Genomic DNA, 18,841 nt, shown 5'->3' with positions numbered 1-18,841 from the left:
AGAAATCAGTTTAAAAAGGGTTAGGAATGTCAAATTTGGGACAAATGTCAGTGAAAGGTAAAGTACTAACACTTGCAAAAACTTCTTGTCATATTTATCTCTCAGTACCAACACCAAAATTCTTGTATGAAGATGTGTGTGCTTGTATATGCTAAAAATTAAGGTATGCATTGACTTTCATGGGTTTGGATCAAGCCTTACACAGGATTACTGTAAACTGAAAGTTTAATGAAGTCATGGTATCTAAAATTAGAAGATTGCTCAAGGAAATGTATTGTAAAAAATTTTGGCTACAATTTTCAACATCACTGGAAAATTAACATATAAATTAATAACAAAGCTACTGCCAGAAGCGCTTATGAGGGCAGCTTGTTGGATTAGGCAGTAACACATAATTAGACATAGCTATTACCGAGGATATCTAGATTCAGCAGCACCTAAGAGAAATGGGAACTTGTTTGCCCTCCTCATCTAGTATTCTTTCAAATGAAAGATAACTTCTCCATGTAAGGCATTGTTGCATTTAACTTAGAGCTGCAGGCTTGGCTAAGAACTGATATGTACTGACAGGAGAAATGACGGCTTTACAGTTAAAAACATTTATTCAGAACCAAATCCCGAAACGTAAAATCAGCAATGTTTGTAAACCACTGAGCAAAATAAAGATCTAAAGTCAGATTCTGCACATTGAAACATCAGTGGAACTCAGATTCTAAGTTTTGGGTACCATCTGTAAATGACTATGACCCATCTGTAAATGACTATGAAAGTATGTATTTCTTCCATGGGTCATTTATGCTGTCTTGACATGAGAAAGGTCACACACACTACCACTGTCAGCATTATAAATACACTTTGGAAGACTGACAGCCTCTCCTTAGTACAGCTACTGCCAGGTGCTGTAACTACCCTCACTGTTCAGGAGTCCTGAGATTTAATTTTCTCTGTATCTGTGTCCACGGAGATTGCTCATATATAACACCAGAGAGGTCAAAGCTCTGAAGCAAAGAAGGGATGTAGCTGGACATGAGGAAGACAAAATTCTGTTCATAAGAGCCACTAATTACTTCTGTCTCTGCTCCAAAGATTGATTGCTTTTAAACAGTGAAATGGCTCTCACAGAAAGATGAAGTAGAATACTCAGTAGCTCAGACAATCACCAGGGATTGTGTGCTCTTGGTAGAGTGAGATTTCAGTACTCAGCTTGCTTTCTTTAAAGTGGAGACTTAAATTTGAATTTTCCCAATAAAACATTAACCAGGTGGGCCAGGATTTTCTGAACTTGAACGAAACAAAATCTCATTATGTGAACAAGCTACCCAGCCTGCTGATCAGAGATCACAACAGGCTGTAACCTCTTGAGCTATTGCAGTTTACCATTGGCACTTAGTTCACATCTTGATTCACTGGCAAAACACATGTGGATAAAATGTGAGGAGAATATATTCAAAATGAAAAATCATTTACATTGAATCAAATATAAATGCTAATGCAGTAGTCAAAATTGCAAAACAGACTCAGTCTTGTGTTGCATTTAGTACTTGCAATTAACTGTAATGATGCTTACTGCAGAAGAAACATATCCAGTATAAAATTAGATTCCTTTTTTTGTTTTCTCCTATCAGATTACTCTGGATTTACAGTGGTGTAGTAGAAATAAGAAGAGAAATATAAAATAAAACAAACCAACAATTAATAATAATAATAATAGTTGCTGTTTGTTTACTTAAAAATGCTTTCTTCAGGACTTGGAGATCACTAAATTTCCCCTCATTTTTATAGATGTATTTTTATAGATAAGATTCTGGGGTCTTCATGTAACATTGACATATTACTTGGACTACAGTTTTCAATGTCTTACAATTTAATTTAATATTTTTTCCCTTACACAGCAAGTGTAGATTACATGAGTTTTAGGATTGTTTTTTTCAGTCTTCTCCCCTCAATCTTCTTAACTCTGCAAATAGATACTTCATGTTTTAAGTACAAATAGTAAACTTTGTTCAAGAATAATTCATATGACTTGGGCTGTGAATGCCACATTTGTCAGTGTTATAGAGTACGGGGAACATCATAAATCCTCATCAGCTGTAGATTTTCTGAAAGTGTTAACAATGGCTGCTCCTAACACTAACACATGTAGTATTTAAGGAATTCAGGACATTTGAAGGCTTCAGATGTTTTTAGGTCAGGTGTGTCTACCTGAAGCTTCAGCTGTACTAATAATGTTAGTGTTGTCTAAAAATTAGGCACAAATTCTCACATATTTAAGGGATAATGGAGTCACTGAAATGTTTAAATGTCATTGAGGGGAAAGGAGATGAAGGATTGACTTGCAATGAAAGAAAGTATCAGGAATTTCTCAGTACGGCAAGCGCCTGAAGATTTGCAATTTGTCCTGACTCTCCACATGTGAACAGAAATAATGTTTCATCTTTCCTATTACCATTACATGAGATTAATACCTGGACTACATGAAATAGTTTTGTTGAAATAGGTACCTCCCCTTTTTCTTTCATTCATCCACTGTCAAGTCCTGTCTGACTGTGACCTGTCGAGGTCTTCTGCTGGATAAATTACTGATGGGGAGAGGGAGGGGAAGGAATGACTGCCCTAAGTTTTATTGATTGAATGAGCACTAAGCCAACACTACTCTGAACAGGTTTAGTTGTCCAAACGTCATAAATACATTTTCGATGGGTTATCATTTAATAATCCTTGGCTATTCATATAGCGTATTCCAGTGAATACATAGCCATACTCTGCCTGAAGACAGATAGCTCTGCAGGCTAGAAAGAGGACAGCCTCACACTCAAACTGTGCCCCACAAGCTTTGTAGATACAAATTCCTGGAACACTTGGCTCTGGGAACTCAAGCATGAAGTCCAGTAAAGATAAGGATGATACAATCACAGTTGCAGCAGAGCAAATAATCACATGGCTTCCTCCTGAGAACAAGCATGCACACAAAATAACTTCATCTTTTGGTTAGGAAAATGATCAATTTTCAGCTACAGATCTAAACCCAATTTTAAAAAGAGAGTGCAAAATACCTAGATACATATATGTGAAAGTGCAGGTCTGAAATAATGTATCTACTGCAAGTTTGCCAGTAGAGAGAGAAAAACAGGTGCCCTGGTCTAATGATCTAGCTATAATATCTCACATACACTACTGAATCTTAAGCAGCTGAAAGGATTGATAATTTGTAATGAGCATTTGAGCAAATCATGACAAAGCAGATTTCTTGAATTTGTTTGCAATCTCTTTGCATTAATTAATATGTGCATTAATAATTAATTTATGGCTATTGCCCTGAATGACGACAACACAGATGTGGAAGATCTGCATGGACAAATTAGACAGGTCACAAACCTGGAAAAAACAAAGCAGTGAGCACTTGGGAAAATGGGCAAAGAAGAGATCGACACAGTAATCGTCAATGTTCAAGGGATGGTACAAAGATGGACAAAATATCTCTCCTGCCTTGACACAAAAAATTGGGAAGAGAAAAGCCTTGGAGCACTGAAATACATCAATATTTGGACATTTTCATTAGTGGGCACTTTTAAGAATAGACAAGAATTACTGGAAATTATTTAGGACACGTAGGAACAAACATGTGAGGTACTCATTTCACAGATTTCCACCCCACCATGTGTTCTATGTAAATCTTGAGTGATGGTTAAAACATTTCCTCCATGAAACTTTTCTAGCCCACAAAGTCAGTGTGAAGTGGCTGGGAGGTACTTTGTGTGCTAGGAGTGATTCTACAAAGATTTTCCTCTGACTCCCCGTTTTCTGGTCCTGGCTTCTACTTCTTTTTGAACTTGAGAATAGATGGGGAGCAATGAATGCTCACAGAAGTAATTTCTGTCAGGAGGAACATCTTTCTTCTGTTACCTTACATCACACTTTATATATCTTCTAACATCAGAGACCTAAACAGTGTACAGACATACGGCTCTAAAATCATCTAATTTTGAGGTTCTTGACCAAATGCTTTTACTCCATTGGCACACACCTTCCAGACACTATCTGCATCAGTATTGGAATCATATTAGTAGAGGATACAGCTCCAAGTTCCTTCTGAAAGATGGAGGTGCAGGGCTTTGGTAATTTTTTTTTTTTTTTTATTTATCTACTCTTGGTATTGTGACAGCATAACAAGAGCTGAGAATGTAGTAAAACAGCAAGAGATTTAAAAATGTAAACCTTATCCATTCCCCCACCATGTTACAATAGATTTAAAGAAGTAATGCATTTGGAATAAAGATGATGGAACCATAAAAAAAATATCTTGTGATGAAAGAAAAGTAGCCTCTGTGAAAAATGTTGAAATAGTGTTTCATCATTTTTTGAGAGAAATTGTTTGGGTGGTGTTTTCCATATAGAGAAAAAGGGAGATTAAAGATTTAACTTAATCCTTGCAGATGACAATTCACTTGTCATTTCCTATTAAAAATAACTGGATTCTGTTTTCCTGCTTGGGTTTGTAGAAGGTTTTAATATTCACAGCTATGATTGCTCTTGAGACTTAAGTTTTTCTGTCCAGCAGGGTTTAGGATTTTCTCAAGATACATTCTATTGAATATTACTTTCTTTTCATATTAGAAATAAAATAGCAGTGAAAAACTTGCATCAAGTGAATAGCTTATGTCTCCTGTACATATAAATCTTTGAGGGTGTTAGGTTTATTTCCACACCTTTTTTTTTAAAGCTTTTTCCCCTAAATGCTTGCTGTTTCCACCATCATTGGTAGAAATGTTCTGTATACATTCGGTAAATCTTCAATTGTACATCTCTATAAGGAATATGACCCACAATTCCCCATAGGTATCACCAATACATATCCCTTTATCCAGAAAGAGAAGCCCATGCACCCTCAAAGACTTGGTTGACAACACCACAGCATAAAAGCCAACTCTTTCCTTGTCTTTACTTTCCTCACTACCCCTTATAGAGAAGTGATGTTGATTAGGAATGTAAAGTTCCTTCTAGAACTAAGATTTTTTCCTGACATAAAGTAATTTATTTATAAAATTTATTTTGCTATTGTGTGTTCACCACTGGAATTGCTCAGAAAAAAAAAAAAAAACAACATTGAAAGTTTTGGGAGAAGAGAAGCCAATAAATCCTGCCATGTCCCTTGGCTTGAGCTTGAACTCTGGAGTAACAGCTGATATGATTCTGAAGTGATAAGCAGTTTGACAGGGAGGAGGGACTATTAGTAATGAAGCAACGTGAAGAAGCAGTGCCAGGTGATGGGAGGAAACAGAGAATGGGAAGGAAAGGGTGTTCTGCTTAGGTTGGGCGTTTGCACTAATCATTTTTCTGGCCTTTTCCATAGACAAGATTAGGTACAGGTAAGTATTCCTAGCAAGTTACAAGGAGGTGGTTTTTGGGGGTAGTGGTTTTTGGGTGGGGGAGGAGGTGGTGCTTTTCTTTTGGTTTTGGTTTTTGTTGTTCTTGTTACTGTTGTTGTTTTGATGACATTTATGTACCTATACATAAATGAATACAGACACAATTACAACACACAAGAAAATGTCATTCCTCCAAGTTAATAAATTGAGAGGAGGGGCATAAACTATGCTCACTTCTTACCATGAGTCCTGTAAGCTAAAAGACACATTTTAAGATGAAAATACATCATGCGAACATGGAAGTTTCTCTTGATATTTAAGTTTGGATATGTTAGTGGGTAGACGGCATGAGTCAAATCTGACCGATTTTCAGCATAGCTGTATCAATTCATAGCTGTATCAATAGTTTGCTGCTAATAATCCACAAAATCACCCTTCAGGGGACCTAAGATCTATCTCAGCATTTTTTCTTTTTACATAATTATCATAAATATCATCGTGCTTGTGGTTCAAACACAATCTCTCCTTCAATGGATAAAAGTTACTATACTTATCACACATGGTGCACTAAAAATTAATTACAGTGGAAAAGACCACAAACATTCAACCTACAGTTTACACTTAAAGCAATTGTAAGTGTACATAATTACCATATTGCAAACAGGTAATCAACCATTAAGATGGACTTTTATGGAGAAAGATTTCCTTGAAGCACAGATTATTGTTATAAGGGAATAGAGATTCTTGACTAATGTACACTGCATTCATTAAAAGCCACGAAACTATGATGATTTTCTTCATCTGAGAATCTAATCTCTCCTACTTCCATGAAGAGATTGAAATCAAAACCCTCAAGGAATAAAAAGTTATATATCTAGGAAGCATTGCTGTTGTCCAAGGCAGTGACAACTGCATTATGCTGCTCTATGGATGCATATTTTCTGCTTACATTTTCTGAAGAGAGCTAAACCCCTATTATCTAGCTGACTCAAGGGTCCTTTGAAAAATTCAGGCAATTAAAGTTCATTGTAAGCAAAATATGTTTCTATTTGATTTTTGAAATGGGAGAAGAACAATATGTTCAATTTTCAACAAGTTGACTTTTGGATAATCAAAGCTGAAACAACTGAGATTAGCATCTATCTCCAAGTTGTGTTGAGCTTGTTTTGTTTGGTTTTTTGTTTGTTTGTTTTTAAAAGCATTGAGATTCATTATTTCTCTCATCTTTTGAATTGGGATTTCCCGGTTCTCTGTTCTCTTGAGACAGGACGACAGTGTATTGCATACTCCTCACTACATTTCTTTCTATTACAATCTGCTTTAAACAGACAGAAAAATCACAGACAAACCTGGTATGATTTGCAGGTCAAAGGGAATGAATGATAAAATTTGATTATTTCATTTTCTGCTGGCATTTTTTATAGCAATGATGTAGTGTCTCTCCATTTTGTTTCATATTATTCTCAAGTACAATTTTTCTAAGGTAACTGCGCACCTCAACAGTTTGTCTTGGGGTGACTTTATGATGTGTATCCCCTGTCGCTGCCCTATGCCCAGAAATCAGTCCTGTGCCTTTCTGTGCCTTTAAACTGAGCCTGAGAGGGGGGAGAGAAAAAACCGAGAGAACTTTTCAAAGCAGTTGTTCAAGGACACAGATATACATTCCTCTGCTTCTGCAGCAGCAAGAGCAGAGGAAACACCCTTCTTGCTTTTCAGCCAGCTTTCAGCTCCTCTTCTCTGGAGGGAGATGGAGAATTGAACTTTGTTTTCCTGGGACTTCGGTTATTCCCTTCTTCTCTTCTGGACTGTTTCAACAGCATCAGAACACACCACGAGAATTTTCCACCGAGGCCCTGAAAGTGGGCCCACATGACCCAGCTCCGAGGAGGAGGAGAGAGACCACACCTACAGAAGGACTCTGAAATCTTCACAGGTTTCTCTCCACAGCGAGAGGTTTTATCATTTAGCATTATTATCCTTTTCCTGTGTGTTTGTTAAATTAATAGTTTTTATCTCTTTCACTTTCCTCTGAGGAAAATTTCTTTTTATCCCAAACCTGGTGGGGGAGGGTGGTTGTAAAATATTAGAGGATATTTTCCTCCAAATTTGTCCAAACTGGCACACAGTTACTTGTAAAAGAGTTAGAACTTAACAAATCATATAACTACAAATTTTAATGTAGTTTTCTGCTAAATTTAAATGTTGTGATGGCTTTTAATTTGCTTAATTTGATCAACTTTCATCTAAAAACCTGAGTGCTTTCAGTGATCTGCAGTTTCAATTATTCCTCCTTCTACTAGGAAGTTACAATATAAGAATAGATTTTGCTGAAATCTAGTCACAGATGTTTAAGATTATGACTGGGGAAGCTTCCTTGCAGGTAAAAAGAAATAATTTTTACTAGTTCTGAGAAATGCAAAATTTACATGCATACAGATATATATACCTTTATGTACATACAGAGAACAACTTTACCTAGTCACAAGCTTTCTTGTTCTCATGTCTGAGTCTGGACCTTCCCAGCTCATGAGGAACCTATCTCATCTATATGGATCTTGCCCTCACCCTTCCTGCCTTCCCCTGTAGCTATGCCAGTGGGGGCACAAGGTAATTATTTTCAGAGTTGCTATGAGGAAATCAGGCAGGTTGGCCAGCGGCCAAACTCTTGTCAGAGATGCCTAAATTGCAGGCAACAACCATGACTTTCTGGGTTGCACCATCTGCTCTCTGATGTCACCTTCTACAGTAAATTCCCCAAGAAAGCATCCAAAAGCCCTCCTGACCTTGCCAAGGGCAGCATCCTGCTGGTTCCTGTATGCAGGAATCCACTTTTACTGAATTGTCCACAGTCACTACCAGGTCCTGACTCCAGAATTACCTCCTTTCTTCTCACCTCAACCTTCCCACTGGAAATATTTTAAAATAACTGTTTTCATTAAATGTACTAAGGTTGATCTTGAGCTAATCTTCTGAAGTGATGTTTTGCAGAGTTATCACAGATGACAATTAGTAGAATTTAATACTGTAAAACACATCAAAATGTAGAAGATAGATGTCAAGAAGGATTGGAGTAGCCACTTTTGGTCTTCCACCTTCAAAGTCTTTGTTGCTGTTTAATCGCTTTAGTTTTCCTTGTTTTTTCTCACAGGATGAAAAAGACTTTTAACACATTTTTGAGATATTTTAAAGGTCCAAAGCATGATTCTCTGTCTAGATGACATTAGCAGTTACCGAAGAGCACTACTTTGTTTAGAATAGTGGTATCTGGGGACAAAAAAGAAGTGGGATGGGGAAAAGGCAGTGTCTCAAATAGTCAAGCACTTTTCAGCCCTAATAGATTTAAAGATGCCCCCCTCACCACCTCTAATCAGTGGAAACTATGTGGTTACTTCTGAAAACAAAATGTAGGCATTAATGAGAAAAATGCTTCGTAAAATTCATATTTTTCTTTCTTATACCTACCATTTAACTTACTGCAATAGAGCCAGCGTATGTAAAACTTTGTCTTTTATTTCGATTAATAAACCTATCATAAGGACATAAAAGATTGTTGTCCAGGAAAAGGCCACATGCCTCAGTAAGACTGCATCCTTTAGATTTATTTTAGCCTCACCTCTCTGCTTTGTAACTGTATCATTTAACCCCTTTGTCCATAAAAATGTCTTTGCTGGCTCTTAAACACATTTATTCTGTTTGCCATCTTATTTCATATGTTGCCAAGTAACAAAGACCACTGAAGCTAAGTAGGTCACCTCAAAGTCTTCCCTTTTCCAAAGAGAATAAATTTAACCTTTTCTTTTTTTTTTTCTTTCCCTCATAAGAGCAAATACTATGAAAATCCAAACCTTTCTTTGACTGCTCTCTCTTACATATTCTCTGAAGCAGGGATATTTTGGGGATGGAAATAGAATCAGATTTGTTAAAAGACATTAACTAGCACTACTTTTGCATGGAATATGTCTGCATGCCAGTTTTTCCTTTCTTCTTCTTTTTTTTTTTCTCCAGTTATCTGCTTATTTCACGTGATGTTTTGATTTGTGATCTTTTTCAGCAGCCTTTTTTTTTAGCTTTGATGGCTTTAAGATGGCTTTGATGGCTTTATTTTCCCAATAAAATATATCTCACGCTCATGAACTTCATGATGATAATATGTATCATATAATAGTCTCTTTTTATGGTCAGTACTAATTTCAGACAAAAAAATATAGAATTCTGGTTTTTAAATTTAATTATTGACATTGAGAAAAATGTATAGGCAAGACTACCAACCTATTGCTCTTGCTTTGGTATTAGCCTAAGGAAAAAGCATTTGACAATTCTCTAACGTTTGGTTAAGGTAGGGAGAAGATTTTACAGTAAACAATTGTTATGATTTGTCCCTGGCAAAGGCTCCTGGGTTCATTAGTGTCACTCTTTTCAGTGACTGTGGCTGTTTGTGGGACCTCATTTGCCCTGAGGAAAGGAGCCAGCTAGGGATTGTACAGACAATAGGCAATAAGCTGAATTAGTTGTTTTGGAGTTGGTTATTGTTCCATAGGAAAGAGTTAAAGAATGCGTGAGAAGGAAGTGGCAGTCAGAAGGCAGACGTAAGAATTATTCTGGTGGTGTTAGTCCAACCACAACTGCCCACTCATCTGGGGGTGCTGATGAGTAGGGTGGCAGATGGAGCAAGTCCAGCATGGCTACAGCACTCGTGCCCTGCCCCATGTGCTCAGCTTGATGTTCTGTGGGGCCCATGCCATTGCAGAGAAGAGGTATCCTGCAACCATTCCCTGATGCTGACAGATCTCAAGGGATCATCTTACTCATCATTGCTGTCAGGCCAACTTGTGACACCCATGTTTTGCCATCTCCTGCTTATACTGTTCAACCATCCTGGACTCTAGTCTGGATGGCACAATCATTCTACCTTTAAGAAAAAAAAATTAGAAAGTAGTTTTTCACTTGGCACTATTGAGCTCCATCTTCAAAAGCCTTTGCAATATAGGACAGCTTACTGCTTTGAAATGAACATCCCAAATTACCTGACCTGCTTTGCTACTTAATGTTCTTTAACATCTTTCCAGTCATTCTAATGAGAGTGGGCAGTTTTGTATATGGAAATTTTAAGCTCAGGATTTTAAACGTGTCTTTTGCTAATATTAGTTGAACTCAGAGCTATTTAAAACCAGAGGACAAGGGGAGATACAGTGGTTATTAGAAAAGATCCTCCTTACTACCTCTATTTGTTGTCATATTTGTGGATGTCTTTTCATGTTCTAATAGAATTAAAGCTATCATTAATAATTGAAATTATAAATGTGGCTTAGTGAGTAGATAAATGTTAATCCTTGAAGTAGTTTCTCTGAATAATTTCTTTGACAAACTCCTCTCTACAACTACCTAAAAGAAGGCTGTAGTGAAGTGGCTGTCGGTCTCTTCTCCCAAGTAACAAGTGACGGGACGAAAAGGAATTACCTCAAGTTGTACCAGGAAAGCTTTAGATTGGATATTAGGGAGAATTTCTTCACCCAAAGGGCTGTCAAGCACTGGAACAGGCTGCCCAGGGAAGTGCTTGAGTCCCCATCTCTGGAGGCATTACAAGGACATGGCACTGTAGATGTGGAACTTAGGGACATGGATTAGTGGTGGTCTTTGCAGTGTTGGGTATATGGTTAGACTCAATGACCTCTTCCATCCTAAATGCTTCTGTGATTCTATGAATGCAAAGAGGATTTCAAACATGGTGCTTATCAAATGAAAATGCTTTTTTACCATTCTGTTGGCAGGGTTTTAGATTACTTAGGGGGATTCACAGTTATGGTGAGGAAATAGGGAAAAGGAAAATGTCTTGAGTTTTTCATAGCTTTTATAAGCAAGTAAAAATGAGAAACCTATGTTGGTGATGTGTTCTAATGGGAAAGATGAAATAAAAGATCTAATACAAGGTCAAATAAATTGAAGGATAGGTATTTTTTTTTTACTTACTGAATCGAAAAAATCTTTAAATTAATAAATTCTTTTTGCTTCTTCCCTCACTTGTCCCCCAAACCAATCAGAAACCACAGAATATTATCAGCTAAATAAGGGAAACAGTTAATTGCATCTCCTTTGTGTCCTGTGTTTTGTGATGTTCCTTTTGTTAGTCTCTGCTGGCCAAAGAATCAGTGAGGTGGTGTCTAGCATGTAACAAAATTACTGGAGGACTCAGGGGCTTACCTGAAATGACATTTATCTCATTGTTTTTAGCTGACTAGATTTCAGCTAGAAAGAATCCACTTAAATGTATTTAGTTCTCTCGATATTTGAAGCCCAAGGTCTCATTCGCTGAAAATTTTTTGATGCAACACTATAACATGACTTTTTGTTACACTAATTATTTCCTTCCAGCTGTTACAAGAGCAGCTGCTGTATATTGCACACACAAAGCAGCAGCAAAGGTGCAGCCTTTCTCGTTATCTTCTGCTGATGTTTCTACTACCTCCAGGCCTAAGTTCCATTTCTGACACCCCCGTGGGACCTGCTAAAAATGGATACAACAAGGAGGAAAATTCAGGTAAGCATAAAAGCTACCCTTCACCAGCTTTTCTGCAGCACTTGCCGAAACAGTTTGACAGTGTGATACAACTTGCCTTTGGTACAAAAAGGGAGGAACAAATTAATCATTTTAAATTTATATTTTGCCAAGGATCCTTCTCTGGCTCTGCACAGAGGCTATCATAGAGGTGTAATAGCTACAGGCTGCTTTTGAGAGTAGTCTTCATGACAGCAATCCTAGGCTTCCTGACCCGCATATTGCCATGCACAGTCCTGTATTTCAGTAAGATCTGTTGCACCCACACTGCACACCAGCCAAGATAACACTACCAATGACCACGATCCCATCTTGTTCTTCCGTGGGCCAAAGCACTCTGGCAGCCTGTATCCGTATCACAACTCAGATCTTCAGCATCCTCACCTATTTTGGTGCTTCATTCATAGCTCATATTTTTTGACACAGGGTGAGTGAAAAGAAGGCTCATGAAGCTGGCCCAAAGATTTGACAGATACCCCAGTGGGGAAGCCACAGTTTTTGGGACCACTCTTGTGATCATATACACAAGGTATGAGCTCACCACTAAAACCATGTCACTGTGACTGACACAAGTCAGTTCATTCTGCTGGTTGTTATTACACTAAGAGTATGACAAAGTGACTATTGTTTGATGCCAGTTAAAACAGCCTCTCCCTAAAGAATGATGGTTTCATGGCTATGAAGGGCAAGAATCCCCACCTCTTAATTGTGGGATAATGTGGATTTTTAGAAGACATATAGAAGAGAAGTGGGCAGATAACGTTTCAAAAAAAAGAATGAACATGCATGACAATTTATGTCTCTACAGTGTATCAGCATCATGTATCTAACAGAGTATCCTTCCTGGCACAGAAAAAAAAATAAAAAAGGAGGGGGGTCAAATGGTCATATTTGGATATTATAAATTAGTGATCCAATCTTTTGACAAGAGCTATTAAAATATTAATGGTATTGTGGATCAATCTTTGCCTAGAAGGCAGCTGTTGACATGTCTGAAAGCATCTGTCACACTGTGTTGGGGTCCATCCCAATCTTTTGGTAGAAGAGCTGACTTAGTTATGATGCAGGGAGGGAATGTGATTGCTCTGGGAGCAGTCGTCTGGAAAGGCACCACAGTACTTTTAATGCAGGTCAGCACTGGTATAAGAGGCAGCCATGTGGCATGGCTCAGATGTCCATACAGGAAAACCAACCTTTACATCATAGCTCCCTGCTGAATTTTCAAACAGGTTGTAAAAGTTATTGGAAAATACTGGTCTTAGGTTTCTTTCTTCTTCATAGATAAGGAAAGTAAAAAGTTTGAGAAAATGTATCTCATAATCTTCAGGGTGCAGCACAAACATTGCATGGACATGCTTTCAGCAAGTAGTCAAACACAGAAGAATGGACCACATAAGGATGATGGAAATTTGGTTTTTTGGGGTTTTTTAACATCCTTTTCTCTCCCTCATGCCAGAACTCCCCTTACTTTCCAGCACCAGCAAAATTTAATAGATGGATTTGTCTATATCCAGGCTTGACCATACTCTTGAACACATAGGCTATTTTAGATAAAGGGTATTTTATGAGGCTATGTTAGATAAAGGTGATGAGAAAATGAATTCCACAGTACATATTATGAGTTTTTTCATGTTTTCAACTTGTGTCACAAGACATGTAAAGTTATCACAAGAACAGATCATATAACAGTTTTAGCAGGCATACAGTGGTACAACGGAACACAGAGTGATATTCCACTTTGCTTAAACTCTTAAATTGGTAGCCATGAGTTACCACTGCTTTTTGAGTACACAGTCTTTCATTGCCAAATCTGAAAGCCTTTCAACAGCATGGGCGATGATGATATCATTTTTCTATAGAATATAGAAATTATATGTAGAGAGGTTAAGTAACTTATATGATAGACTTAGAGGTGTAGTTGGCAATAGAACTCATACCTTGAAGCAGCACGGCCTAATTGGGTTTGGAGTGTCTGTAAAAGTGTCAGTTAGAGAAAGGTTTTACTTGAGGCTTGCCTCTTAATCCCACGTGAATCTAGAAAGCTTCAGCACTTTATATGGATCAAGCCTATGGTCGTACTAATCCACCAGCCTTAAAAATTTAATTTGTAAGCAAGATCAACTTTATCACTTCAGCATGCTCAAGCAGCTCAAATCAGAGTGAGCATGAGTTTTAACATAAAGTCCCTAGCAACGCAAGTTAAAGGCTTGTAATATTAAATAATTCATGTTTAAATTAAGCCCTCAGAATTCGTATGTCACCTCAGTGTTTGCTGTAAGTATTCTGCCTGTGGTATAGTGACAAACCTACCCTATTTTATACTGATATTTTCCATTCCCCTCTATGAGATAGAATCAGAACTACTGAACAATAACTATAATCTCTGTATTAATAATTAGGAAAAAATCGGTTTTACTTTAACAATTTGGGAGATCCAACAAGGTTGTTGCATGAGATTCTGGTCTTTACAATGCTCTGAATCTTAAAGAAAGCACTTTAAGCTTTCTTTATGCTACATAACTGTAGCTTAAAGTTACACAGTTACGACAAGCAAAACTGGTACTGTACCCTGAAATTTATTGATTTGCTTTGACAACAGACATACATTATAGGTACGTTAAGTACCTCTCTCAACAGCAAGGATAAGTATTTAAAAATTATCCTAAATTTGAGCAAATTTATGTGTTGGAGTATTTTTTTCCTTATAGGCTGAAATGGAAATTTTCAGTTTGTGGCTCATTTGCAGAACAAATTTAAAGTTATTCTCTGAGTTGTGCTGGAATGTCCAGATGGACATTCCAGCACAACTCAGAGAATAACTTTAAATCATGTGAGCCATGTTCATTCTTCATAGGAGAGTTTTCAGCAATATCCTGTCACAGACTTTCCAAATTATTGAAAATAGATATATTCTACTATTTCTGTATAAATTTTCTTATAGTATCAAGTTTCATGGTAGTTGAGCCTTTCATGGTTGAATCATATATCTGTGAAATACCCATTAAAACTTGCATTAATTCTCATTTTTGACCAATTCACAGGCATTATTTTCCTGGATGACTTCGTATTTGATACACAGCATATTCTGTATTTAGTAAATTCAGCTGATAAGTAATCACATGAACAGACAGCACCGATATTGTATTCTGTCAGCAGAAGAGCCTTCTGCATTTCACTCTTGGGTATTTTTGACTGCTATCACAAAGATGAAGGCTGAGTGACAGAGGTGACTTATCTTGACAAGAGATACTGCTGCTTTGCAGAGGACCACAAGGAGGAAAAACAAGACAATCAAGACAGAAGACTTGATTTACGTCCTGTTGTACATACAGTGCATCTGGAATTATATTTTCCTTTGAAGACTGCTTCAAGCACAGAACTGACAATGAGGTATAATTTATCCACAAGAGAAACAGCAGGGTCAGCATTTCAAAGTAAAATTTAATGTAAGTGTTGAGTGTAGTAACAATAACTGTGCTAGTCACTCATCTGTCTTACCATCCATTACAGAATACACAATATACCAAAATTTATATGTTCTGTATTTAGTATCTGGTCATTATATGTTATATTCAGCCTCCTTGCTCTTTGTACTTGCTTATTCTTTTTCAAATCCCAGAGAGTCTTGGATATTTTGGTTGTCTGTATTTGGAGTGAGACTGCACAATAAGGCACAATAAAATCCCCATGGCATTATTTCCTTAGTGTATAGATGGCCACACAGAAGTCAATAGGTACATTTAATAAAGTAAGATCCAATTCATAGGAAAAAAAGGATTATTTCTCTATATAAATTACTCCTATAATGGTCATTGATTTCCATTGTCTTAATTTCCAGGAAGATTCTGTACAATTTGATCTATACTCTGCAATCCTACTTGACTTATATAAAACTTCTGAATGAGGTCTTTCTTTCAATAGTCAGGACAATATCCTACAGACCAGTATTAAGAAAGAAAGACAAAACAACATTTTTCCTAGCCTGTGGGCTCCTCTTTTTCATTGTCTGAACAAAAGGAGAAAAAATATTTCTAGTATAAAGAAGGCTTAAGTTAAATTGCATTAGAATTGAACATTTTAAAGCAATATGTAGCTCATGGACAAAATTAAATAATTTAGTAAATCAGAACTCTAAAGTAACAATTTGAACATTAAAAAAATAATATTCATTTGAGCTTCTTCTTTAAAACATTTCTCTTACAGTATAAAAGGTAATCTTAGGTCCACTTAACACCTGAAAGACAAGTAGTTTTAATTATGCATATGATGCAAAAGAATCAATTAAGCAACAGAGTAATTGTAATATGACTAAGGTCAAATAAGCAAGACAGCAGCAGAATAACAAATAGAACTCCTTTTCCTTCTGTAGTATCTATACATAAATGAGATGGAAATTAAAAAGTAATTACGAGAAATATATTGAATTTGTATTCCTAATAGACTACAGGGTTTTGGCTTTCTTTTCTATGCTCTGGCAGGGCCCAGGGGACTCATACACATTTGCTGGTAGGTGCAGGAGGTTGCTCAGCTGCAATTCATTGATCTGTGTACCACAGGTTGCAATTGTTCTGTAATTATGCTTTTTATTCTGAAAGCATGGCTCATCATGCTTTGGCTTACTGAGACACACATTTGAGATTTGATAGAAGAAACTGTGCTTTACAGTATACAATATGTGTGCAAATAAGCAACAATTTCATGTGTGGAAAAATATCACACAGCTTTAAAACTGGCCGGTGGTTTGCCTTGCCTTATTCTTGACCAACATTCTAAAACTGAAACAAATAAAACTTTGCAATTAACTTCTTTTTTTTTTTTTTAATTATGAGGTAAAATCAGGGCTGAAGTTTAAGTTTTCTCATTTAATGGACCAAATTCACATAAAATGTCCATTATATTTTTGTATTTACAGAAGAGAACAGTGCAACACTAATCTACCTGGAGCTACCTTGTGTACTCATAACAATGTCATTTCTATATATAGTTTAGTACACATAAATAGAATTTAGCAGAATATCACAGTCATATGCTTGATTATAGATGATGAATGGTAACTTCCACCAGGTATTCTTTGCTACACATACTTTAGCTTTCAGGCAGATAATCTGCTTTCAGGCAGGAATGGCAATGAATAGTGAGCATTATCAGGTTTTATGTCCTTTTCTGGTTTAAAATGCTGTCATAAGGGATTCCAGGCCCTGTTATGACTATCCACACCATGGATATCACCTTCTCCTCCCCCCGCTGCTTTAATTCTTTTGGAAAAATCAGTTGCCATCAATTAAGTGTATTGAAGGAAGCAAGGCAAAGGAGAAAATAGGAAAATAACTACTTTCCATACTTTTTGGCTTCCAGCTGGGATAACCCAGAAAACGGGGTTTTTTTAAAATGTAAAAAAGTTGTATGAGAAAAATTTTTTCACATTCTTATTTTTCTTTTTTTTCTCAGTCAAATGCAGAAAAAGAAGATAAAGTGTAAAACTGAACTTAAATATAAACCTTTTTTTTCATTTTCAGTTGAAAAGAATTGTGTTATGTTCTAAAAATATTATTCAAAATGAAATGCTCATTTCGAACAGTCTAAATAGAAATGTATACAATTTCATAAATTACTTTTCCACATGGAAAACTTCAGTGTATATTAGCAATTAGCATTTAAGCCTCTAGTCTGGATGTGGCCCGGTGTCTGGATCTGCTAGAGACTCCACTAAAGAATTATTTTCCTTGGGTGGGAACTGCTGCATTTTGTGTATATGCCCATCATGTGCATCTGGGTGCTTGCAGGAGAGTTGAAAACTCCTCCCATCCCTTTACAACTATTTTGTGAGCAGAGCCTTGCAGTTCCAAATGCAGTGCAGTTATGAACAAGGGCTAAATAACACAATTTAACCATGTTTGCCTCAGAGGAAAAAGTAAAAGAAATAAATCTACATGCAGTAAACTGCAAATTCATAGGGAATTTACAAAAGCAAAAAAAATAACAAAATTATTATAATTGGACTGGTAACAAGGTCCACATTGTCATTATATGAAAGGTGCATCTTTGGAGGAGATGCAATGTCTTGCACGAAAAACAGCTATATCATCCAGCATGACACTGCTGAGATATCACCGTGGCCTAGACAGGGTAGATCATCAACAATTACACGATGCTGCAATTTTCTGAAGTTCTTTAATTAAAATGTATTCATCTTGTTATTTAAAGGATTCTAGTGTCAAAGACCTTAGAAAGTGAAAAACTGTGATAGACTTACAAAATGTGCTGTTAGAAGGGGAGATAATTCTGAGGAGATAAAATTTTAAATTCTGAAATATTAATGCATTATTGAATATGATTATTGTACTATTTGAAACGTGAAAGATTGGTTTAGGGATTACAAGACTAATAATATTTTATAATTATTTTATCAGTTTATTATTTTTATAATAATATTTTAGAACTCTTTCTTTTGCTAGCATCTGATAGAAGAAAATTATCTGTTGCTTTTCATGTCATGAAAGACTATGAAATGCCCCAAGATGTGGCAAATTTCTGTTCAGAAAAAGTAGAGTAAACTAAGCATAAAGTTTGGACTGCGTCCAGCACAGAAACTAATTTTCTTGCATCTCTATTTCTGATTGTAATGCTTTCTAACAGCCAAATGCCAATAATAGATTTTTTTGAGTACTTCTTGTAAATAGAAAGGGTCCAAATTTACATATTTTCATCTTGCAAGCACAGAGCAGTGTACTGCTTTTGGTCAATTTATAGTGCATTTGCTTGTGGAAGTAGTAGGCAGGTGGCCATTACTCTTTGTAATCTAATGTTTTGTTCCATTTGAGAGGAATACCTAGGTAAAGTGGATACTTTAAAAAGGCAGGGAATAAAACTATTAAGAAAAATAATGTTGACTAAAAGATACTGCCTCTGCGTCCTTTTTGGA

The 18,841-nt window shown here is 36.5% G+C and overlaps 1 long non-coding RNA gene across 1 annotated transcript; it reads left to right on the top strand.

The window, feature by feature from the left end:
* Nucleotides 1-11,396: 11,396 nt before the first annotated feature.
* LOC108447754 lies at nucleotides 11,397-18,487 on the top strand. The gene is made up of 3 exons (XR_001863435.1): nucleotides 11,397-11,901; nucleotides 12,346-12,448; nucleotides 14,961-18,487. It is a non-coding gene; the product is annotated as an uncharacterized LOC108447754 (long non-coding RNA).
* The last annotated feature ends 354 nt before the right edge of the window (nucleotides 18,488-18,841 follow it).

This window comes from Corvus brachyrhynchos, unplaced genomic scaffold (genome assembly GCF_000691975.1).
Source record: "Corvus brachyrhynchos isolate BGI_N302 unplaced genomic scaffold, ASM69197v1 scaffold23, whole genome shotgun sequence".
NCBI classification, from domain to species: Eukaryota; Metazoa; Chordata; class Aves; order Passeriformes; family Corvidae; genus Corvus; species Corvus brachyrhynchos.
The sequence above is the reverse complement of the archived record's forward strand: the minus strand, read 5'-3'. Positions and strand labels throughout refer to the sequence as shown.